Below are 26396 nucleotides of genomic sequence, written 5' to 3'. Positions count from 1 at the left end.
CCCAGTGAAATCGGTAGGAATCTTCCAAGTGGCTGGTTTGAGGCCTATATTTCATCCAGCCATCCCTTCTGAAGCTCTCTCAAGGAGGAAGCTGTGTATATTCTTTTATTCATTTCCCAACATAAATATACCCCTTAAACATCCAAAGCACAGCACTGAAATACTTTCAAATAAAATTGATGTATATTAAGAAATCATGACTTCTTAGCCTGGAAACATGGGGTGAAAATCCACTTATATATATATATATATAAAATATAAATCCCCTATATATATAGTGTAATAGGGATCATCTTATTTCTTTGTATCTCAAGACATAGCTGCTAGTTGGACTTGTGAGTTCTGCTTTTCTGTGTTTTAAGAGAAAAATTCCTGTTCTGTCCTATACTCGCTTGCAAGTTGTGAATAATGACTGAAGATCTTTGGAGAAGGATCAGAATTCCCTTGGCAGCTGGAAGTGTTTGGATGTGAGGATATTATCTCAGGTCATGAGTCTAGAAAGGCTTGGAAGAGCCCACACACCTTCCTGTGGGAGAGCAGCATGAGGAAGCTCCCTGCACAGAACTGACACTGCCCTGCCAATGTCTTTGGCCATCAACATTTTCTCATGCAGCCCACTGCTGCCTCCTGCACTGATGTTGGGGAGCAGAGCCTCGGAAACAGGGGAAAACAATCCCAACAGTGTGCTTCAGAGAGGGACTGCAAACTTTTAGGGACTAAGCTTCCTAATCATTACCGTATGGCTCATAAAAGGAGCAACCTGATACCAAGTACCAAGAGGTTGTTATTCCTCCTCTCTCCCCTATCCCACTCCAAATGTTAGAACAATAAATACATTTACCTCTTGTTTAAGATCACTTACAATAAGTTGTTTTAATTAAACCTCCTGGCAATCTATCTGCACTAAGTGATTAAGTGCCTCTTCTTTCAGTGAAAGGAGACAGGATTATCACAGGACAAGACTGACTGAATTGTGGACAGGACTAGGACTGGGTAAAGCTGCTGAATATTTTCCATCGAAATTCATGTGAAAATACTGTGAACTTTCAATTTGTGTGATGTTGTTCCACTCAAATATTTCCCCTCCTTTCAGACCTTCCTTCCCTCCCCACTGTCCCAGAGTCAATGAAATAGTTATTTCCCTCAGGTTAAAGTTCAGCTTTGAATATCAGCTTTAAAAGCTGCCCAAGAAGAGAGCTTTCTTTTCTCAATGGGCATCATTTTCAGGGAATAAACTTAAGGATGGAAAAATAGCAATTGTGTTGATGAATTACAGCTATTTAAAGTTGTAAAATAATTGAGTTTGCATAGCAGTCAGTTCTTCGCAGCTGTACCATTAAAAGTGTTTGCAGGCATTGTTATGCTATTTTTACATTTTTAACTTGAAATATTTTGTGTGAATTAAAATTGGGTAATTATTCTTTCAAACTGAGCTTTTTAGATCGCTCTCAGCTCAGGAATCACACTGGTGGGTTTGTTGTTTTATTGCTGGCCATATCACTTTCAGGATGGAGAAGAGTCACAGTAAAAGGCTCTTTTATGTCTTGTGGTGTGGCTTGAGATGGTTATGGCAGCATCTCTCTTTTAGCCTCCCTACTCTCAGTTTTGTCCTCTAGTTCCCATCTTTCCCTGCTTTAACCCTGCTCTGGTTCCTGACATGATGGATTGGATGGGAAGCCGAAACAAAGTCTGGATCCTGGCAGGGCCCAGGCACTGCGGACAAACTGCTCCGCTGATTTATTTGGATTCTTTACCTGCAAACCTCCCCGCTGTTTTAGTGCTGGGGCCTCTCTTGGGCAGGGCCAGGCCAGTGTGCTCTGTGGTGCTTTTATGGCAATGGGGACAAATGATCATTAGGGGCTGGCTGGAAACCCTTGGCTATTCTGGCGGGCAGGGGTGGTATTTAAAGGTGGATGCATTAACAGCGCGCTGCCACCGCCTTTCATCTCAGCCACCAGCACACTTGGGGCCAGGCAGGCAGGATGCCACCTCGGGGACTCATTGCTGCCATTTGCATTTTATAACCCACCTCCAGTGGCAGTGAGAGGGGAAAAGCAGCCAAAGTGTGGGAGCTCAGCTGTAGCTGCAGAGTTGTCCCTCGTTTCTAATTTCTGCTATTAGTTGTGGTGTGTTAGGCTGAGTGGTTTAGGCTCTGACTTTCACTGATGAGCAAAGGAAAGTGACAGGGTAAAATGTTATTTCCACTCTCCTTCCACTGGGTGGGAATTGGCTCCTAGTTTTAAAGTTTTCTGAGGTGAACAAGACACAGCATCAGTCCCAAATATTATTTTTTTGTTCTTTGTCCTAATACATGGCATTGCCAGTGCCGGAGTGATCTCTTTCCATGTCTTTCTGAAACTAAAAATAAAAATAAATTAACCTAGGGACTTTTTACTGTGAGGCATCTCAGAATATATATGAGCACAGAAGAAGTGAGATGTCACTGCTCTGCTTTAGGGAGATTTAGCAGGGACTTCAGCAACTGAGAGAATCTGCTGTCTGGCTTCCTGACCAGCTAAAATGAGTTTTGCTTCTTTTCAGCAGAGCATTGTGGCCATTCTGCCATTTAATCACATGGTATAAAGTTTGTGTCTTGAAAATCACAGCCAAAATTTGGTCTTTTCAGGTTAGGTACAGAGCTATATGTTACTAAAATATTCTGCAGTATAAAAAATTCAATTTATGAGAGTTTGGCTTGCAAATAAGATGTACCTTTTTTGCTAATTGCAAAGAATTAAACTTTTATTTAGCTGTACCAACAGGGTTTGATGTTTTTAAAGGAAGGGAATTCCCAAAGAGATGTTTAATCAGGAGAGTGAATTAATAAAGAAAAAGACAAAAAAAAATTTTAAAAGATTGAACAGTTCCTCACACATACTTATCAGGTCAGATTTCTAAAATACATGTGATCTTCCAGGTACATTTTCTTCTTGCAAATCATAGTGGGTTTTATTAGGAGAAGTTCCATTTTATTGCCTTGTTTTCCTGTAAAGTCAACAAGTTAAACCAACAGGATTTAATTTTGGGTTGGCAGGCCAGCTAAGAGATAACACATCATGTGCCCTGCTTTCATCTTTTTCTTTTCCTTCCTCCTCCTGCTTCCTGGTCTCCTTGAGGTGCTCCACTCTGCTGCTCAACTTATTGGCCTAAAAAAAAAAAAAATATCTTTGCAGGTGATTTATAGAACCCAATGGTTATTGTATGGCTAATGATTCATGGAACTTCATTAAATACCAAGTATGTGCCTGCTTACTGTCTGTGCACACTGCATATTAGAACCTTTGCACTCCCCCTTGCAAATTGCCCCCATTAAATTTGCAGACAAAAGGTCCTCTCAGTAGCTTACATATTTTCCCACATGTGAGAGAGCAATTGGAAACTTCCTCTTGATAACTAAAAACTTTTGAATTAGAATTTATGAGAAGGGTCTTTTGGTCTCGTTGCCTAAGGGCTGAAACAGATCCCAGTGTGTACAAGCGTTCCTTTGATGCGTGGAGCTGCACAGGGTAACATTTTTTAACAGGATCAAAAAGCGTAATGCAGGGACAATGTGTGGAGGCCCTTGCTCTGACACAAGGAGTCATAGCCTGTGTTTTTCCAAGGCTAAAAATCTAAAAGTAACTGTCCAGGGCAGCAACAGCATTTTATATTCTTTTTAATTGCGGTAAAGTCCTAGATAAAATAATGGCAGTCAGTGTTACAACTTCCTTTTCTTTAATGTTCCCCTAAAAATGCTTTGAAGCAGGTTTTACCTTTGGGAAATTATTGTATTTGTGTTAGGGGAAAATATATCAAAAAGAAAACAAAGGGCCAGCTCTTTAATTGGTGGAAATCAGCATGCCTCTATTGCAGGTATTAGAATTTCTCAAGCTGTGGATCTGGCTAAAAACTTTCTGTCATTTCTCACCATGGGCTCATATATTCCTGCCCACTTATTTGGTTGGACCACCCTAAACTGAGTTTACTATTGACAAAACATTTTCCAGTAGCATTTCTTTAAAAAGGCAGGAGAAGACTTAAACCTGGATCTAACTTTCAAATGGTGAATATTTCCCATGATTTCAGCTGCACTATTCAAGGAGGCACAGCCATATCTACCGACTGATCCAAAGTCTCTACTAAAAGGTCTGGGTAACTGGAATTTTTCTCACCTAGAAACAAAAGGAAATGTCTCAGCACTCATTTGGGTGTCCTGTGTATGGTCTTCCATTGTATCTTGCTTTACACTGTCTATGTGCAAAGAAGAGGGAAAGAAAAGGAACTTCCTCATGTTATGGGGCCAACACACCACCAGCATCATCATAAAATGACCACATTGCCTCCACCTCGTTGTTGCATTATTACAACAGACATGGTTTTGAGACCATTGTTTTCTGCATTCACACTGGCCATATTTGTAAAATCTATCACGATATCCAAGTCCTGCATATCAGCTAAAGGGGATGTTTTCACCAAGCAAAAGAATCAGGTTTGAAAGCCTTGATCTGTCTTTAATGGAGTACTCCAAATTATTACTTATTCTGCAGCTGATAAATTAAATGTTCCTCCTTTTACACCACCTGTTAAGTCTTCCAAATGACACAGAAGATTTAACCTTTTATTACTTCTGTGGTCAGTTAAGAGACAAGCAAATTTTTCACCCTAATTTTGGCTTGGTCTTAGAGCTGAAAATCTTTTTCTTTGCCAGTAGAACATTGCCAGAGTGTTTGGACCCCAGTGATGACCTTTAGAGAGCACAATATATTGATTATAAAAAGCCCAGAGCAGTCACTATCTGAAAGAACAGAAAAACCTCCCACATGAGTCAGAAAATGCAATGGAATTGGTGGTGGACAAAGAAATTTCCTGGAAGTGGAGGGTCTCTATTTTCATGGTGACAGTATCTTTGTCTAACTTTGTTTACTTGTATTTGCTTATTATCAATATTTCTGACTAGATAATAAAAGTCATACATCATATAATTTATAAACATACATGCATGTTTGCTCTATGCCATATTGTCATCTTACTTTCAGGGCTGTATTTCATTAATTTGGCCCCGACCTTGTCTCATTTTGGATGTATTAAATTACAAGACCAGTACATTTGGGCTACTAAACTGAGGAAAAAAAGACCCCCAATCCCTTTCTTTTTCCATGGCAGAATGGACACACATAAACACGATTAGGTATCTCACAGTAAGAGAGTGAGTGAGATGGCAAACTACCTTCCCCCAAGTTTCAATCTGTAACCTCAATGGGAATTTGAAATATGTCCCTCAAAAAAGGTTTGGTGCACATATGAAAGGTGTTTGTTGCAAAACATTCTTTTCTTTCCATATGGGCAGTTTGTAAAGCAGTGTCTTGGTTGGGGTCATCACGTCCTTAAACTGGAGTGTCCCAGACTAAAAATTCCAGGACCATAAATGGGGAGAATGATTCTCCTTTGTGAAGTGATTTTGGAAATTTCAAATTCAGACATTTCACCCATCCTCAATAAAAGTCCTCTGTAGGTACTTCATCAAGATAGATGTAGAAATATCTGGCTGTTAGATCAATAGAAAATAAGGAATGTAATATTTACAGCAAAATTAGTCAACAGAAGAAGAAAATTATTAAGTGGAGGTAAATATAAAGAATTTGTTATGCTACTATAGATAAATATTGTCACAGTGGGATAATAGCATTACACTTGTTGTTGGACTAAGCAAGAGGTCTCTCTGCTTCACAGAGGCACAGGTGGAGTTGGCCCTGTGTTGAGAATTCTTTTGCTGCCTCTCTTCTTTCAGCAGCAAGGTTTCGTATTTCTCACAGGGAAATCTGGGAAAGCAACATTGGGAAATGCTGATGATTTTGAAAGTTCAGGCAATTCAGGTGACATTTTGGCATCATTGTTTTTTCCTTCTGGTGAGATGCCATTAATTTTCTTACTTTCTTGGCAATAACTGAGAAGACTACATGGTTTTAAACTGCAATATGGGGACATCTACCAGGATGACTTCAGGGCAAAACAGCTGCACCCAGTCTGTTCTTCCTCCTCTTCCTGAGTTTAAATAAAATCTGGTCTTATCTGAATATGCACCCAGAAGACTGGATGGTTATTTAAGCCCCTATTTAATATGTTAGGGAACATATTTAAGAATATGCCTAATTTTAAGCATGTGCTTAAATCAATGCGACTTAAGCAAATGCTTGAAGTCAGGCATGTGGTTGAGGTGTTATCCTGAATGTGGGTCCTAATCCTTCAACAATAGCAAAGCCCAGAGGAAAGGGCAAGCTATCTGGGTTTCTTTCTTGGCTCTTTTGTTGGTCGTGTTATAGTCTATAAAATAAGGATCATTATTCTTATCCCTCTTTGTGAGGCACACTGAAAATTATCAGGGAAAAGCACTCTGAATACTGTTATTATTGGCTATACTTCTTGAGGCTGAAAAAAAAAAAATTAGAGACAGACATTCTCAGTGGATTTCTGGTTCTTCCTCCTTTCACTCGGTCAGGAAATACCATGAGAATGGAAAGAAGGATGCGTACCCATGATCACAAATAATCTTAATCTCCTTCTTTGCGCCGCCGCTGTAAATAATTAGATATTGCCACACCATTGTTTCTGGAAGGTCCTGCAGGGCTGCAGCCTCACTGCGTGCAGGGGTACCTGCTCCTGGTATCACGGGCAAGCTGGAACCTGTGCTGGGAGATAACAGGACAATGGGGAGTGCCTGGGGGAGGAGGGGAGGCCCTGAGCCCACATTAATGGCAGAAAATAGGAAAGAGGCACAAGTTTGTGAAAGCAACACTCGGATTGGGGTGATGAAGGGGCAGCATATGAAGGCAAGTTTTGGGCATCCCAAAAATGCAGCTCCCACCAGAGAGGTGTTGCAGGACCAGGCTCCCGTGTTACTGCTTGGCTGGAAAAGCTGGAGGCAGCAAAGGCTCTGTTACTGATGATAATTCAGAGTTCCTCACATTCTCACCACCTTAAGTCAGCCCTCATTCCCCAGCTTCCATGTGAAGGGCCCGGAGCCAAGGCCATGAGCCTGTGTGTATGTGTTCAGGACAGTTAATATTTATGATGCATCTTACTGGGAAAATTAGTATAAAGCTGTGTTCCAACAGTACATTTATCCCATGACCTAGTTTTATGAATAACGTGCTGAAACACGACCTGCTTGATTTAAACCTTTGTCACCCATTCTGATGGATACAGTGCCTAGCTTTGGCTTAGGCAATACAAGCCAGGATTTGTGCAAAAATGTGATGTGTATTAGTGCAAGGTAAACAGATGGTAATGCTTTTGTTAATACCAAGTGCATACAAAGATATTTATCAAAGGACCACATGTAAGGTCCATAGTTCTTGGCAGCGATCCCTGTGCTGTTACATCAGCTAATAAGAATAACCATTTTATTGCATTACACACAGTTTTTGTAGGGTTGCTTTAGACTGTGCAGGCGGCTCCCAAACTTGCCACAGTTCATACACCAAGAATCTAATTCTGAATACTGTTGAACATCTATAATACCCTGTTGTTTTTGTTGTTATTTTTATTTTATTGCTATGACTTGGCATTTCTCCAGCTCAAATCCCTTCTAGGGAATTCCACTGCTGCTTAGCAGCTCTGAAATAAGTGTAAGAGAGCCAGGTGGTGAATACACTGAAATGCTGGAGGACAGACAGGAGAAATAGTAGTGGCAGGTTTCAAAGGGAAAGAGGCTGAACTGTAAAGATTGGAAGGGAACTGTGACACCACTCCTGCCACAGAAGAATGCAGGCAACTCTGCAGAAGTTTCTGAAGAAGTGTGGCTAAACACAATTTATATCACAGAATGTTGCATCTAAAAACAACAAAGCTGGTTGAGGTTGGCAGAATTTCCTCATCTGCTTTGTACTCTCTTCTTCCATCACTGTGGGCAGCAGAGATTACTTGTATCATGTACTGGGGAATCTGTTCCTGGAACATTGGCAATGTCCTGGGGGCATAACTAGGAACTCTGCAGAAGGGGGAAAGGAACTTTTCACCACTGCAACCACACAATGAGAATTTTGTCATCCTTTCCTGTCCCCTAGGCTGCTCCCACTCGATAGCACTTCATCTCTTAAGCTGGCAGAGCGTGACTGGTTCAGTGGCTACACAGTGAAACAATTCAGAGAATCAGTTTGGCTGAAAATGGACAATTTTTAACATTTTTTTCCTGCCAGGTTTGTTTTCAGCCCGATGAAGTTTCCTAATCTGTTTTACCTTTGCACTGGTTTGTGCCAGGATGAAGAAATGCTGCTCAGGAGCTGGAATGTGCAGATGGGGAAGGACAGAAGGGCTTCATTTAGGTGACAGTGCTGGGCCACATGGACTTGAAGTGTTTCTGATATTCCAAACCCACCTGGATGTGTTCCTGTGCAACACGCCTTGACAGAGGGGTTGGCCTGGATCATCAGTCTCCAGAGGATTCTGTGATTTCATGGAAACATGGAACTACACCTATGGGGAGCATTCCATGACTCGAAATTCTTCACAGAGACAGAAATGTGGGCAAGGTCCTGATGCAAGACAGCCTTGCCTCAGGTGCCAACTCCCACTGACCTCAATCCTTAAGCACATAATGTGATCTTTCCTGGATATGCTTCCCTGAACCACAGCACGCAATGAATTGAAAAACTGAGAGGTGAGTGTGTGGGTGGGGACATTTCTGACAAACACCCAGTCTTTCACCTCACTGCCTGCACTAGGTGAGACCTGGATCCCCTTTTTCAGTGGTACTTTATTCCATAGACCTGAACTCATTAAGATCCTCATGGGTAAAGCATCACCAAAAGAGAAGTGAGGGGATGGCAGTGGGCTGTGTTACTTCTATCACTAGGATGGTTTCAGGCCAAACTTCCAATTCCGTTTTCCTTGGAGGCTTTCTTTCAGCAGATGTAGTTGCATTGATTATGAATTTTCCTCAGAGATTAAGATCCTCGTGATCTGGACCTTATTTTTTATTATTGTTGTTGTTGTTATTATTGTTATACTGCCTTCCTGTCATTGTAAAGATAATTTACTCTCTCAAAGACTAATTTATAGCATTATTTTAATTCTGTTTTAAATAGGTAAGAAGTAGAGGTGAAAAACTTCTACTGCAAAAGTCTTACTTAACTCATGGGGATTTAAATTCAAGCAATTCAACACTGCTCAGTCAAATTCTTAATTTTAAGAACTTTAAATATCTTTGATTTTGGAACAGTGATGTGGCGCAGAAGCAAATAATGTTGCTTTAGCTCTTGTAACCATCTTCCTGTGAATTTTATGTCAAGATTTCCTAAAGTTAAAATCCAAAAATCCAGCCCCCCGATTATGGGGACAGCTCCCAGTAATTGTAAGCAGGAGACACATGGCAGCAGAACACGGGCTCTCTTCAAATCATTTGCCTGCATATCTGCAGCAAAGCCACTAAACCAGTCAGCTTCTTGGTCTGAGGTTTCTTTTAAACGTTTTCTGTGTTGTAAACATTCCTCTTGGATTTCTTCTGCATTGTGGCAAATGCCAGGATTCAAAGGGCTGTCATCAGCTGCCACGATGACCACTGCCCTTTCCCTGAGACAAAACATGCCACTGCATCTTTCCTGGGACTGCATTCTTCTTGGCAGCTTTCCATCCCTACAGCTTCAACAGCTTCGTTTTCTTCCATCTGATGGATTTTCTCTCCCAAAATTTTTTCCAGGTTAAAGCCAGTTTGAAGAGACTCTTGGTTGGGAATGAAGTGGATGTGCAGTGGGTAAACAGAAAACTCCAGGAAACTGGCTGTTCCTCTAGGGAAATGACCAGTTTGGGGTCAAATGGGAGCTGGGAGGATGGATCCCAACCTGGTTGCAACTCCTGCCACTGGAACCATTAATGTTAAGGCATCACTGTTACATTCTCTATCACCTTTTAGCCATTTTGATTTCTCACTTTTTTGTTATAATTTTACAAGTGTTTCAACTACTTGCCAGTAGGAGTGTCAGGTGCCTTGTCTAATCTTTCCTTTTGCTGATTCTTGTCTCCCTGGGTACCTCAATAAATCATTAAAACTAGGAAAACGTCCAAAACAGCAATAGTCTGTAGTCATACAGCATTACGGAAAGTTTGCATCAAAAACTAGAAATTTAAATTTAATTTTCTAGAAATTAAATTGCAACTAGATCAGAACTTCAGATCCATTTTTTTCCCCCTCTGAAGAATATGAGTAGATTTTTTGGAAGCCTGAGTTACACTGTACATCAATCAGATGTAGATTTATATCCACCCCTGCCAATTCCCTCTTGAGTACCTCATCTTTCAAATGCAGCTGGCTGGACTTTGGAGAGCAGGAAGAAAGTTGAGGGTTTAGGCACTAGATAACCTCTGTGCTACAGCACTGAATTAAAACAAATATATCTGAAATAATTGTTTATAGAACTGATATTGCCAGGAGCAGGAGTGGACATGAAATAACTTTTATTTCAGGGCTATGCACGGTATCTGATTGATTGTGGAGGTGATAATGCAGCCAGGATGCCCAAGGTTCCACTGTGGTTTTTCCAGTTTGTTTGACAAGTTGAAATATGTATCAGGATGCCACATGGAAAATGAAGATCTTGATTATGCAACCCATTTTCAGATGAATGATCCCATTTGGTCAGAGTGGATAACCTGTAAGACCTGCTTTTTATATTTCAATTAATAGATTAAACACTATTTGTGGAAATGTGGTGATATTTCTAAGGTAATTGATAATTTCTGTGTCTTCATAACATGGCATGCAAGTTTTATATGGCTGTGTTCCCATCAGGGTGCCACGTGCTAGCAAGAGTAGGAGATGGAAGGACAGGATGCTCTTTCTGTGAGTCATTCATTTTAGAAAGGTTTCTTTTGTTAAAAATTAGTCCAGTGGCTCTGGGACAAGGCAGAGGCAGGGAGGGGATTTTATTTTGCCAAGGGCAGAATGTCAAGACTTATGGGCTCTTCTGCTTGAATGAAGGGCAGAAAATGGGCTGTGTCAGGGGGGCTGCTCCCTTCACAGGGACCCTCCACCACCAGAACAAATCTCTGCTCCACCAGTGGGTGCCCCTCTGCTACCTGAGGTGCAAGGTGTTTGCTTCTCCCAAGTGGATGCTTAGTCAGTGTCACATTCCACATGACTCTCGTGTAAAAAAAAAAAAAAAAAAAAAAAAAAAGTCCTGCAGTCAGAGGGCCAAAATTAGCTTCTCCTTAAAAGCCTGGAAAGGCAAAGAGGAGATTAAAACCTGTGTGGGTCACAGTAACCCTCTCAAAATGAAGAGACTGATACAGAATGCTGAGGATGAACTTTCTTTTCCCATTTCCAGACCAAAAACAAATTTTAAAAAAAGCATTAAGTTCTTCCAGGCTCTGTTTTTAAATGCAGTGGCTCTGATTCCAGGTCCAATGCCATCTACTTTCAACTGTCTGGACTATTTTATATCAAAAGGAAAACCTTTATTAGGTTCCAGCCTAAATTGTAAAGTAATTATGAAAGTCAACTGAGCCAGGTAAAACCTGGAGAGGGGGGAAATTATGTGGTGTCCAAAAGAGAGAGAGAGAACATTAAAAAGCCAAAATTCAGAATATTTTTGAAAAGTACAAAGGAGCCTTTAGGCATAGAGAGATATGGTAAATTCATCATCAAACAGCCTTCTCCATAAGCTGATATGGGACAGGGTTGGTAGAGAATTATAAACTCTGTACTCAAGTTGATCAAACCATTTAGGAATTATGAAGAGAATACATGAACATTTACTGCACAAGGACCTGGTATGATTTCTGTCCCTTTGCTGGTGGTTAAATACCTGTTTAGAATAACTCAGAACTTAAAAAGCTACTTTTAATAGAATTTTTGTGCCAGCATAATGCTAATAAAATCTAAATATATGTGCTTTATGAGTACAGCTGTGCAAATACATTTTCTGTAAGAACCAAAAGTGGGGAAAGAGGGAGAGGAAGGAATTAGGGGGAGTGAAATCAGCTTACAAGCAAGAAATGGGAGGATAAATGCATTTCAGACCTAACGAGACATCTCATCTGGAGGATTCAATTTTTTTTTTTTAATAGAATGTAACTGAAGGTACAAGTGAAATTTTATACAAGATAAAAATTTGAATTATCCCGTCTTGATAAACTGTGAGAGAAATAATTTATATATTCCAAATAAAACCAATATTTGTAAAAGTGTTCAACACAAAACCTTAAACTTTTTGGCCATAAAGATTCATGTATGATTTAAAAACCACTTGACTGAAAAATTCGTTAATTTCTTATTACACAGTTGCTTTTCTCATGCCGGCATTCAATTGATTGAGCAGCGTTCTGGAATGTTGATATCAAAATTTGGGATTTACATCAATATATAGCTATTATTTAATTTCCTCTGGTCCCTGTGTAGTTTATATCTTGGTGAAATAATTTGGGGGCCCTGTGATTTTTTTTCTTTTTCCTCTAACCAGAGTAATGGAGTTGATATTTGTGTGATTACTAATAAATTCCAATCTTACAGAACACATTTTATCTTTTCTTTTTCTGGACGGGATAAGGCAACTACACCAATATAGTCAAATTATAATGCAAATTAGATGGGTACATTACTGAGGCCATGTAAAACTTGATGCTGTCCACCAGCTGCATGAGTTATTGCCTTCTCAGCCAGGATCTCTGCAAAGAATATGTATGAGTGATTACAAGCAGTCCTTTGATATTTTTATTGAATTGTCCACATTCTGCTTCTTCTCCAACAGCAGTAGGCACCTAAAAATAATCATGCCTTGCACAAATCTCCAGAATGAGCATCCTAATCCTATTCTGGAATACAGCAATACCTCATAAAATATCCAGGGTGAAAAGTGTTTCCTAAATTCTCCAGAAGAGACAGAGGGAGTGTGATGGGTGTATGGGTTCTGGTGGGAAAAAAAAATATACTTTCTCACTCAAAAAAAATTGTTTGTGTGATTTTTATGTTCATCAACCTCCTTCTCTTTTTAAAAAATTAGATTAATTTCCAATAGAAAAATGTGTCAATTTTCCCTAATAAAGAGTCTTTTGAGCTCTGACTAATGCTTGGAGAGCAGGCCTCTGAGGAATGTCAGGAGATGGAGCAGCAGCATTCTTCCAGCATCACAGCCCCAGTGCCTTACTACGCTCCTGGAATTCCTGTCAGTCAGATTAGATGTGAAACTCAGGGCTGAATCACAGAACACGCAGTTGCCTTTTTCCCCAGGCTTTAAAGTCGCGGCCAAATCACTTGGATATTTTGATCTTTGGAGTTGTGTGTTCTCCTACCCAAACTCCTCTTACTATTTCTGTTTGAAATGTCGATGTTTACTCAGTTTCTGTCCGTGCTTTTCTGTCCTGTTTGCCAGCTTGAGCCCTTTTTATCCAAGGTGATTTACTCTAACTGGAAGATAAAATTATTTGGTCTGAGAGATTTCTGTGCAGACTGCAAAAAAAGCTATTATTTAAATAAAGGGTGTATAAAGCCACCTTTTATAATTAAGCTGGTTTATACATGTGGAACATGCTGGCTGTATTATGGAGAAACAATCATCTTAAATTTAAAACATGCTCTCCCTCATTACAGAAATATATTCTGCTTTTTTTTTTTACTTTTTTTTTTTTTTTTTTTTTTTTTTACTGTTTTTCTTTTTTCTTTTCTTCCTCCCCCCACTCCTCAGTTCGTTTAAACAGAAAGGCCATTCCTTTCTCCATCTGAGTTAAATACCACAGTATCCTTTTCGGCAGGCTTCTAAGCTAAATCTAATCAAGCTGTGTCACAGCTCTGTCAGGCAGGTTGCTCTTTCTTTGGCCTTGAATAATTGGAAGAATGTTGGCACTTGTGCCTGGGCCATGAGAACGTGACCCGAGTTGATATTTAATCTACTTCAGTGCTAGGCTGCACTAGGACTGGGGTGTAAGCCAGGCCTCGGGAGCAGTGTGTTAGCCATCAGCAGCACTCATTTTACCTTGAAATGGATTCCATTTGATGTATCATTACACGGCTCCACGAGAATGCTTTAATGAGACAGATACATGCGCTGGAAAGGATTAAATTGTTGTCCTTTTAAACTTTTTTTTCTTTTTTTTTTTTTCTCTTTTTTTTTTTTTCTTTGCTCACCTAATAGTTACAAGGTGCTGGGAAGTACCTGGGAAAGGCAAAAAGGTTACAGAGGAGGCCAAAAATAGCAAAAACTGGAGGTCTGTCATCTATGGATCTGCAAGCACTTTGCAACGATTGCAAATATCTGGTTCACCTCTCTCTTTCACAAACTAGAAGAGCTGAATTTGGAGTTATGTTTTCACCTCCTTCCAGGGAAACTTGGTACTGTTGGAGAGTATCAAAATTGCTTTGACTGGGAAGTGCACAAAGCGAACGTCCAGCATCACTCGGGATGCGGGAGAGGAAAGTTTGCGTTCCTCTTCTCCCAGGCGTGTAAAAACTCCGGGAGCCCCGAGGAAAGAGGAAATTCCTCTCAGACTATGGGCTGCTCCTGCTGGGCAATCCGAAGTCACAGCGGATTTCACTCCTTTCCTTGACACTTCCAAGCGGATTCCAGTGCGAGCCTGTGAGGCCGGGGGTGGTGGGGCAGGGGAAGAAACAGCAATCCGAACCTTTTCCAGGGAGAAGTGCGAATTGTCCTTTTCTTGCCTCTCAAGGAAGTCTTGTGCCTCGAATGCCTCGCCGGGGCTGAAGGGCTGGGAAAAGCCCCGCACTCAGGTCACACTCCCGAGCGACTCTTTGAGCTCTGCCAACCCGCAATTTGCCGAGGAGTCTGAGGCCACGTTTCATTTGCATTTAAAAAAAGGGTGATCCCGATGACCCTTTACCTCTGATAATGAGATGTATCGGTGCGGACACGGCAGCCGGCGATTTTTGCACATAAAATCTGCTCGGCAGGACTGTTGGGTGCCATGCCCAGTGCCACAGAGCTTGTCCCCTGTGCCGTGGAGGGATGCTGAGCCGTGACACACATCCCTGTGCATCCTCCGAGGGATGGCAGCAGTGCGAGAAAAGATCTCTGCCGTGAGACGCTCATCAGGTGTGTTACTGATTAACTCGGCCTCGTCTGGAATGTCAATGACTGCTTTGCTGCCAGCGTTAAGGGATGGAGTGTTTGTCCCTTTCACCTGTACTCCTGTACTCTAATTCCCACTGATATTGTTAGCAGAGACCAGCACCTGCTTCTGAGTCATTCTAGCCCCTGAGCGTGTCTTTTACATTTTGCGGTGTGTGAGTCTTGATAAAGCAAAGTGCTGCTTCAAAAGATGATGTTAACTATAATTTTTTCCCCTCTGACTGTGGTCTTGAGAGCCACCTCCTCAAACCTCTCAGGTCTGGCTAAGGATAATGTCAACCTTTGAGGACAGTTGATAAAACAGCCTTCTAAATTTGTGTTTGTATTCCTTGGAAGAACCTGGGTGCATTAGCAAAGGTAATGCCAATAGCCTTTTAATACATCTTTTTGTGTATAAAACTATAGGATAAAAATTGAAAACTTCCTGCAGGACAGACAAGAGTGCTCATGGTTGTCCATTACCCACAGTTTCTTCTCTGTTTATTTTGACTATGAACCTTCACAAGACTGGAAAGTCCATTCCTCGCTGGGAATGTTTTCTCACAAGTAGGACAACAATGTCAGACTGACCTAAAGGAAGTTGTTCTCTCTTACATTTCCTTTGAGGTTATTTTTTTTTCCTTGAAAGTCGCTTGTTTCAAATTAAGTGAGGCCATCAGAGATGATCTTCTGTCACTGTCAAAGTGACAGCCACTGCATTGTTCTGTTAGTGGATGTCCTGATTTTAATTTCACCTTCAAACAGTCCTTTTATTTCACCTGCAGACCTTTGGGAAAGTGTATACTGATCTTATTTGTGTCATGGATTTTCCCTGGAGTACTTACCATATCCCAGATTTTTTAATAATTGTGCAATCCACCTCTGTCACACCTTTGCCATTATTATCTTCTTGCTTGACATAACCATGATTCTTTTTTTTTTTTTCCTAAATCTTGGATTACAAATCACCTGCAACTGTCCTATTTCTCATTGAAATAAAATATCTGGGGCCAAATTTTCAAGGACATAAGCAAGCCAGAAAACAGAATATTTGCAAGAGGAGACATTCCTTCCTCAAAGAGTTATGAATCAAAACACAAAGAAACTCTGCCTCAAATGCTAGAAGAATTATCACCTTTCTGCCCCCTGTCAGATCACTAGGCCTGTCCAATGGATTTCGGTAGAACAACAGAAATCCATGGAATTCAGGACAAGACGCTTCTGCTACTTTATTTCTTTTCTCACACCTTGTGTATAATCTGGGGCAAGATGTTCCTCTGTTTGCAAAGTCACTTTCAGATAAGTAGCCAGGGGAATTCTATTCTCTAGTATGAGACATCCATGACCAATCAAAATCACACAGGTTTATTAATTAAATTTATTGCATGCATTGATTACAAACAGGAAATTAGGATTTGTCCTGCTACCTGCTAATATAAGACATTATTTAATAATTTTTGAACTAACTGCTGTTATGTAGAAATGGGGTTTCTTATTGGATTGTGACAACACAGCTGGCAGACATGGTGGTTGAACAATTTTCACTTAAGAATTGTTTGCTGGATTCCTCTTCTTGGTGCTTTGTGGAAAACTGAATCAGGGATAAGTGAGATATGGCAGAAATGGCCAAAATAATGCCTTCAGCTGGGCAGCAGCTGAGCAGTCTTCAGGCAGATACAAAAACATTGCTGGATCCTCTGCACAGCCAGAGAAGTATAAAGAGAGAAACAATATTAAAAAAAATAAAATAGCAAGCTAAGGAAAACCAGGAGAAATGTAAAGCTTTGAGTGCAGAGAAAGGAAAGGCTGGGATTTGGATGATGATTCTCCTACAAAGTGGTCAGGAAACTAAAAAGAAACAAGGAATGTCAGTGGAAGTGCCTGACTAAGCAAAGTTCATCCTCACTCACTGTACCTCCCCACAGGACAGAACAAACCCAGACAAAGGCAAAGTTGAGGGTTTCCCTCTCCATGCTGCGATTTTTTATTTGGAGCTAGAGAAACCCCAAACTTAGGAATTTATCTAATGGATGAGATATGGCTGGAAAAACATTTCATCTGACAAAGCAAGCTGAAAGAAAACATGCTTTTTCACAATTTTGTTTTCTCCCAAATCACAAAATGTGAATATTTTTGGCAGAACTGTAATACAGCCTGCTACTGAGTTTGGGGGATGTTGATTTCATTATGCTGTGGAATAGTACTTCAAAATAAATATTCATAGCTTTATTCTTAACTTTAAACAGCTGCTGAAGCTGCTTGAGTTCATGGACCTGGTCTTCATATGTCAAAGAAATGACCAGACACAAGCACAGAGAAAAAGCAGAGTTTTCAGGAATTAGAAAAAAAAAACCCCTTTTCTTTGTCATTTTGGAAAAGTCCAAAGCATATCTCCACAGCTTTTGAAATTAGATGCTAAATGCAGTGGTTGGGTTTAGGAGAAACAGAAGAGTTTCCTCTGTTTTGCACAGTCCTGTCTTTTGAGCTGAATTTGACTTTGCAGTCATTTTTTTCAGTATTGAACTGAGCAGCTCCTGGAGACTCTGAGGGAAATCTGAATGGGAATTTACTCTGCATCATTCTCTAGAGGTGGAAATGCAGATCAATGGGCTAAATACAGCAGAATGTAATATTATCTGGTTTTCTTGCACTGCTGGGAGTTGCTGCCCAAGTGCTTCACATACTTCTTGCTTTCACTTAGATTCAGATTTTTTAATTTTATGTAAATACAGTTGGTTTGTTTTCCTAGGGCAGAAAACCAAGGTGCTTTCACTACAAAGTTCAGAACTGCTCAGTAATACCAACTTATTTTTCTTCCTACTAGAAATGGAAATATCTACTGTGTTTAGAGCTTGGACCCAATATTCTAAGTTGTCTTAGCAAATACAGCCTATCGGAGATTCCCTGAACAAATAGCCACTGAATTTAAATGGCAATTAAATTAATTTCAAGCATTTTCTCTCGTTATGACGAGTAGGCATGAATTTCAGTAGCAAGTTTGCCAACCAGTTCATTAGTGCCTGTCAATGTTAATAGGCTCCATCCCTGTCTTTTCACACTTGCAAGCTCACACACAGTGGAGAACTTTGCCTTTGAAACCTTGCTTCTCTTTCCCTTTTTTTTTTTTTTTTTTTTACCCCTTCCACTATCTTCTTTGCTCTTTCTCACAGTGGTGCAGTTTTAAATATTTACTGTGGTCGGATACCCAACCAGTTTGTTAATGTGGAAATACTTCTTTTAGTCCTTTTAGTTGCAAATGCTCCTTTTATCATGCACAACATTGTTGTCTTTTTTATTGTAACAAGTCTTTGCAATTAAAGGAGCAAAGGACTCCTGAGGTCATCCAGGCACATTCATGCCAGTGCAGGATTCTTCTCTGCAGAATGCTTGATCACTATCTAGTTGTGAAAGGTCCAGGGGATGGAATGTCTTTGGGTGGCTATTCTTTCCAAATTCTTTGAAATTACATAGCTGGAAAATTCTTGGAAAATTCTTTCCAACTGCATCTGGCTCAAAAAGCCCTTTCTACTTCGTCCTTCCTTGTATCACTTCCTGTACCTTTTGTACATGGCCATACCTTCAAGCTCAGCCTCCTGGACAAACACATCTGGCCCATGAGAAGTGTTTTCTGAAGCTGGCTCGCTGAGTCTGGAAGAGCCACACTGGGAATAGCTGTGCCTGGAATGTGGAGCCAGGCTCCCCTGCAAAAGGCAGAGCCTGCATGCCCCCAAGTCTGCCAGGAGGGATAGCTGTGCTCCCGTTGGTGTCCCAGCCTGTTTCCATGTTTATGTGTAGCCAGAGAATCCTTAAATATTCCTTCTGTCAATAGAACCAGGGTAGGATTCCAGCTCCCATGGTTTTCCAGTCCGTGTCCCACGCTCACAGGAGAAACATCCAGTGAAGACAATTCTGTCTTTGCCATGGGAAGGACATCCCCAGTAGCAAAATGGCCAGGGTGGGAAGGAGGTCTGTGGAAGGACCAGCACTGAAAGCAAAGCAGTTTTAAAGGGAATGTCTGTTTTGCTCCCTCCTTTTCCTGCCAGTGGGAGCAAACGAGCAGGACTGCAAGCAGGCTCATTAATGCAAGCTGGAACTCAGAAGGGACACCAGGAATGTCAGCTCTCGGAGACCAGAAGGGAGCCAGGAGGGTGAGACTGGATGCAGAGGCAAAGGGGATGTTTGGGAGGACTGGGTTAGCAGGAGGCTGGACATCCAAAGCCACAACAGCCCTGGGAAACCCATGACATGGGACGTGCAGGGGACCCATGGCTACTGATCTTTGTGTAGAGGTCAGGGCTCAGTTTCTTCCTCTGCCCCAGGGGACTCAAAGCTCATGTCCTTCCTCCCAGGAGAGCTCTGTGACCAATGAGCAAGACTCTGCTTTGGGTGAGGATGCTCTCTGTCCATCCTGTCCAAGCCATGCCACTCAGCAGAAAGGAATTCATGTAGCCTGAGGAAGGATACAAGGGAGTTGGGGTGTGCTGAGGGACCCTGGGAGAGGCACGCTGGAGTTACAGCAGGGTGATGGGAGGGCCTGTCTGTTCTGCTGCTGTATTTGTGTGAAATAAAATCCCCCATGCCCTCTGCAGAGCCATCCTTCTTCTCCCCAGTTGTCTGAAGCTCTATCAGTTTGGCACAAGCAAGGTGTGACTATTAATCACTGTCCCATCTCCAGAGATGTTACCACCAGGAGCTTTCATTCTCTAACAAAGTGGAAATCTTCAAAGCTAAGTTTAAGGAAAACATTTCAGCATACCAGGGAAAAAAAAAAGAGTAGAGGGAGTGAACTGCAATGAATGTGATGCTGCTGTAGACAGGTTATTAGCACAGATGGGTGTATATCTGCTTCTCTGTTATAATTTCAGAACAAAAAAGATTAATTTGGGCCTTCAATCAGCCAACGTTAAGAACTCTATTTCTACAAGGAGAAATATTTCAACAAGGAGAGAATGTCTGCTAAATTGGAGATTGTCTCTATGATGAGCTGCTTCATACAGAAATGGCATATATAGTTTAACATCATTTCCAAAAGAGGTATTTGAAAAAAAAAATTAAAAATTTTATCACAGGGCTTAAATTTTACTCCTTAATTTGGTTTTATACAGTGATCTTGTCTTTGAATACACGTAGGATTGCACTTTTTCTTGGGGTGCTGCCTCACCAGGGGATTTAATTACTTCCCAATTTCCTGCTGACAGGGCTCCCCATTTGAGAGGTTCTAATCTTCAGTCTCAGCACTAAGGGCAAAAGGCAGCCTCTGATATGTACAATTCAAATCCTTTCTCTCAAGTATGGGTTTCTTGAAAGTGCTTCTCTGCAAAATATCTAATTGTTGGGTTTTTTCCCCTCTCTTATCTCATTTTCGAAAATGGGAAAGTTTAAAAAAAACCAAATGTGTAAAACAGCCTGAGGTGAATACATGGAAAACAGTAGGCCAGACAATTAGAGTTGAATGAAGGAAAAAGTCCAAAAGTCTTTGAGAGAAAATCTTAAATAAACAAGATTGCAATTACTAGTACCTCCTTTGAAGTACTTCCTGACCTTTTTATTCTTTCACACACATTAAAACAAAGGAATTAAGTGAAATATTTAAATGAAATAAAACTCGGGCTTTTAAAAATTTGGTTGTGTGAAATATTTGCCACCAAACATTAGGATTTCACAGTATCCTATTGCTTTAAGGCATTATTCAGAAAGCTTTCAGGTTTTATCTTTCTTATTGACAGTAAAGTTTACTATACAGTGGGGTGGCAAACAGATTAGGAAAAGCCCAAGCTCTTCCTCCAAAGCTGGGTGAGGAAGCAGGGCCTGTGCACTCTGTTCTCAGGACTTCAAACATACCAGATTCTCCCCCATCGTTTTTTGCATAATCCAGTGGAATCTGACAAACAAAAGACTCTCAGAAGTCAGATGGCATTTAATTTGAGTAGTAGGTAATCAGTGAAAGAGAGTATCCTGGAGAGAAGGTAATTTGTCTTGAGCTGACAATTTGAGATGGATGTGCTGGGGTTATCTGCAGTGTCAGTTCAGTCAGAGAAGAGCTGAACTCCATTTCTCTGGCTGGAATTCTAAATCAACAGGGACCTCGGAGATAATGAGGTATTTAACGGGTTCCCTCTTCTCCTCACTGGAGATCTCATCTTTCCTCAGAGAATGAGAGCTTGAAAGGAAAAGGAAAGGTAAAAAAGGAAACAACAAAGGGGAAAATAAAGCAGATGTAAAGGGAAATTTGCTCAGTAAATTAACTATAAGAGCTGCATTAATGTAATCTAACTAATGGCACGTTTCCCCCCTCCATTGGAATAGATCAGCAAAGTCAGATAAACCACATCACCCTCTTGTCTCCCAAGCTGTGGAAGACTACAGAGTGCTTGCTGAAGTCCTTGGAGAGGTGCAGGATGTTTTATTTACAAATGATGATGCTTTGGGCATTGCCTAAAATAATGTGGGTGGAACTAGCCATATCTGAGGGTTTTTTTTGGGATAGAAACCTTGTTATTTTGCCACTGAGTCCAGTCCAGATGAACTCAGTCCAAACTGGGATCTGATGCCATCCAGTTTGAGTTGAAATGTATTCTTACATGCTAGTGGGAAGAAATCTAATAAAACCCTCATTTTAGGAAAGAGAATGCCTAGAGAAGCAGAAATACTCTTGAGAATAAATAGCTAATGATGTTACTTTAAAAATATGTTAAATTAATATAGAAAAAATTGAATATTCTTTTCATTTACTTGTGCTGAGGAATGGCACGTCCTGGAGGGACAACCTTTGACTAAGTTGTACCAATAATTTGTTTTATAGGTCTAAATCAAGATCAGCACTACCATTGCAAAAAATCTCAAAAAGCTTCAAGCGAAAGGTCACAGCTCAAGTTTAAAAAAAAATGTAAATCCTACTCAGGAAACCACTAAAATATGATCTTAACTTTAGAACTTTAAAGTCGATAGCACTGAGACATTTGCTTGGTATTATGCACACACTTAAATACCTGCCCTGAATGCAAACACTGAATTACAAAAGAACTAAAAGAACACAGGGTGGCAGAAAGAAAGAATATTATTAAACAATGTTCCTTAAACAGCATGGCTTTAATTTTTTCTGTAAAATATGCAAGGCTTTCCAAGAATCTGGCATTCATTTTTGCCTGTCTCTTTGCCCCAGCAACTGGATGTGTATGAATATTCCTATCGATAATTTGAGACTCTGTCCTGCAGCAGAGTCTGTTTTCCTTCAGAAAAGCAGTATTCAGGTTTCAAAGTGGATGAAATATCTGCTACTAACAACCCAAACATTTGTTTAGCTCCTTGTTCATACACAGATCTTTGCATTTATACTCTAAAATAAAAATAAGCAATTCATGTTTTCCCTATGAGTCATAGATCATTCCATTTCCTTATGAATCTCAGGAAGTTTTTGTACATTACTGGCAAACAATTCAAAACAAGATCTCTCTTTTTCAGTGTTGTTTTAAATATGGCTGGCCAACACTTATAAAATTGAAAGTTTTTCTTAAGAAATGATTTATTGTTATGAGTGCAATATTTTACCATTACAATGTGTTCCAATCTAATCTTTTGCTATAACTCTGCTAAGGAAAGTATTTTTTTGAGCTCTTCTTTTCAAGACATGTTGTGGGGGAAGATGATTTTCTATCCAGAGCTATATTTGGCCTCTTATGTTTTCCCCCATCAGGATTCTTGTGATTTCTCACCAGGGTGGGTGGAAAGAGGCATGCTCCCCAGCAGACACTTTGCATGGGCCAACAGTCAGGGAAATTTCTGTTCCTTGGAAAGTTGGTCCCAGTGCACTAAGACTGAATGGCCAGCCTAGGGCAGAGTTTCCCTGACTGTGGGCTACAATCCCCCCAGGGCCACAAAAGAGTTCAAAGGGGGCTCTGAAGTGTTAGAAAAAACAGTGCTGGTCAGCAGCTGCTGACTTTTTCCTGGCTGGAAGAATGAGGCTGTGGTTTCACAAGATTAAGTCTTCAACACCAATTCTGGCTTCTGGTATTCCCTTTCCAGCCTTTTCCCATTGCTTGTTTCATCTTCCCTCCTGCAGTGCACGGGCCCCTCGCTTCTCCTGGAGCACTGGTTTGTGGCTCTGCTGTGAAACGGATCAGGAATTTGATCCAATTTGGAGAAAGACACATAAAAAACGAAGCGTTTCTCTGCCAGGCTATTTTTGAGCTGGACTTATTCCCCGCTCCAGTTCACTGCACAGATGCATCCCTGCTCTGCTGGTGGAGCAGAGGGAGTGGTGTGGTGTGACCCCAGAGCAAGAGATGAGGAGCAGGAACACAGTGCTGGAGGACTGTGCTGGCAAAACCACAGCCACCAGGGAGATTTAATTACTGGTGGCAAGAGGTTATGCTCTCTGGAGAACAGGGAATTGCTTTGCAGAGCTTTAATTGCTGGCAGCAGCTCAGCTCCTCCAGAGAAGGGGAGTGAGCATTTGTCCCTAAAGCCAAAATTGCAGCTGAGTGTTGCTGCCCTTCTGCATGAATGGCATTTTTGGGCATGGATGCTGGCATGAATGAGGCATGAATGGCTGTTGGCTTCGGGGCTGCATGAAGACAAGAGCTTCAGAAAGGGGCCACCTTCTCCACATGTGAGAAAACACAGGCCTTGGAATCCCAGTGGAATTTTTCACTCTGGGTGCTCCTGACAGATCCAGCCCAGCCTGCTGGAGAACACACAGAGGCAGAGGTTGGCTGATCTCAGGAGGACATTGTTTGTCCCATGGAGTCACACACTTGTGCCACTCACCCTGACTTTTAATAACTTTCTGTTGGTGCACAGAGAGTGAAACTTCGATTCAGTGAAGCCACTTCATGGTCAGCCCCAGCTGATGCTGCTCTTAAGAGTTTCGGCCAAAAAAGGGTTGGTCTGGATTACCAAAGGTCTTAGAATTAACTTCAAGACATTGTTACAACTTAGGTGAGAGTCATGAAAACCGAGGTGGAGTTCCTAGGGCATGGTCTTCTCTTCTCTTGCAGAGCTTTAGGTGCTGGAATCAAAGAAGATATGGCAAATAAAAGCAAATATTACATGGTCCCACTCAACTTGCCCCATAGGCAGCAGAATTTGTTCTTGAGGTGAACCTGCCTTATTTTGTACTCATGGAAAAAAATACAGAAATATTGTTCCAGTGGGAGGAAAAAGCGAGTTAGACGTCAGCTGCGACTGCCACTGTTCTATTTTTGCTGTTTTAATTCTAGCACAGTTTAGATTGTGGCAGATAGTCAAGATGAATTTCATTGTGATAATGTGGGAAGCGAGAAATGGTTCAGCCCATCAGACAAAGGGCTGCATTCTGAAAATATCAAAGCTACCTAGGAACCTTCCTGAAATCTATTAGATTTATTGCCTAAGTCTGCTAAGTTCATACATTCCTAATATATGTGTAAATCCCTTTGGAAAAATAGAATCTACTCTCTCACATAATTTATATATATATATATATATATATATATATATATAATTTATACCATTTATATGTCTTTGATAATTTACCATGAGCTATTTATAGACTGGAACTGAAGCCCAAGTCTGTGAGCATCACACTGGTTTTAAATTGAGAAGATGCTGTATGAAATCCAAACATCAGCTTTATCACCCCTGTTCAGGCAGAATAAAGATAAAGAGCTGGCTCCAAGGAGTGGTGACTCTGCCCTGCTGCCTTGTTCACAGGCTGTGCAATTTCATTTTGTGTGGAACCTTTTGCCTGTGGAAAAAACCTATTTCTGCCCTGTGCCCAGGTCAGAAACCCCTCACATTGCTTTTGTCCCAAAGTCTGTAATCTCTGCAAGTGTAGGCAACAAGAAATAATAGGAATAACAAAGAAAATTAAAACAAAACAAAACAAAAATTACAAATTTGTAAAAATCTGACTTGGATTCCAGTTTCTAAAAAACAACTCATAAAATTTACAGTGTCTGAATCCAAGGCTGGGGGTTAAAATTTAGGTTCACAATTCCCACTATTATTTCATATGATGCCTCTGGCCCTGCCCACATGGGCACACACACAGAGCTCAGGGGACAGCCTGTAGCCTCCACCATTAATCACCCTGACTTCACAAAAACTATGGCCATGACCAGAACATGTCAACAACATGGCTCACATCATTTAAGTGATGATGATGTTGTTTTCTTCCCCTTTTAGCAAAATAATAAACACTTATTTGCCATAGGAATTGGGAACAATTTATGAATGGCATGAATTTTGTAAGAACTTGTCCCGTGGAGGAGCTGTGTTCTATTTTTGTTTGAACTAATCTAGTACAGCACCCCCAAACATGCAAATTTAATGAATCAGACTGTCTAGAATAAGGGGGTTGACTTACCAATTCAATATTTAGGAAAGAAAAATGAATGGATGTTGAGTTAGCCTTTCAGTGAATGCAGACCATGTTTTTTATGGCAACACTGAGGCTAAATCATTTCCTTTCAATGGTGAATGAAAGCTGAGATTCTTAGAAAATCTCCTATTACATATATATTTTTTTAATTGTCATGTTTTCTTCTACATGTGGAGAAGGAAATATCTGTGTTAGCTGTTGCACATATAGAGGGTCCTGTCCCCAACAGGATCCAAGTTAAGCTCTAGCTGAGAAATGTTTGTACATAAACAAAAAGAGCTGTTTCAAGTAAACAGTGTTAGATGAAGTTACAGTTTCTTTTTCATGGGGTTATTTGTGAACATTTTGTCTGAGAAGACTTGAAGAAAGATAATGGAGTGAATTTACAGATGTTTATGGTGAAAACATAGAGACAAAAGTGCTGCTTTGTGTGTTTTCCCTGCTGAAGAGGGACAGCAGCATCCCTGAACCACTGGGGAGGAAGCTGAATTGCAAGAGAGGGTGAGATTTGGCTGGATGAGTTGCTGGACCACCTTGTGAATACTGTGCTTTAGCCAAGAAGGGTTGGATGAGATGTGATAAAATATTAAATTAGGAGAGTTCTTTTGCAGGCCAGCAGCAAAGCTCAATACATAGGACACACAAAGTCCTGTCCTCTGGGCAGAGCACAAAGGACACAAAAATATCTTCCACAAGCAGTGGAATTGTTCACAAACAGGATGTCAATTGATGTTTCTTTTAGAATGGTGCAGAGTTCTGGTCTTACCCACTCAGTCTGGCTGCTGCTTCAAAAAAGGAAAAGGAAAAAAAAAGAGACATAGGAGAAGTAAAAGAAGCCCAAACTATGTGACAGGCAGTGCCTTGCTGACAGATATTATGTGGGATGCATTGTTTTCCAAATTTCTTCACCTCACCTCAAAGAATTATGTTTATTTTATGGATCACAAACGAGAAATTTTTTTTCTGACTGTCAACCTTGGGCACATTCTTTGGTACCTCCTTCACAC

At 40.8% G+C, this 26396-nt stretch overlaps 1 long non-coding RNA gene across 2 annotated transcripts in view; it reads left to right on the top strand.

The window, feature by feature from the left end:
* Positions 1-24491, top strand: part of LOC106854723 (uncharacterized) — an 83448-nt gene extending 58957 nt beyond the window's left edge. Inside the window, exons 6-7 of one of the 2 annotated variants that reach the window (XR_015807454.1) lie at positions 8236-8635; positions 14100-24491. This is a non-coding gene — a long non-coding RNA (uncharacterized LOC106854723). Of the gene's footprint in view, positions 1-8235; positions 8636-9673; positions 12877-14099 lie in introns of those variants that run through there. The other variant, XR_015807453.1, reaches the window with a different exon arrangement.
* The last annotated feature ends 1905 nt before the right edge of the window (positions 24492-26396 follow it).

This window comes from Sturnus vulgaris, chromosome 18, assembly GCF_052056855.1.
Source record: "Sturnus vulgaris isolate bStuVul1 chromosome 18, bStuVul1.hap1, whole genome shotgun sequence".
Classification (NCBI taxonomy): Eukaryota; Metazoa; Chordata; class Aves; order Passeriformes; family Sturnidae; genus Sturnus; species Sturnus vulgaris.
This window is presented reverse-complemented; position numbering and strand designations above follow the sequence as displayed.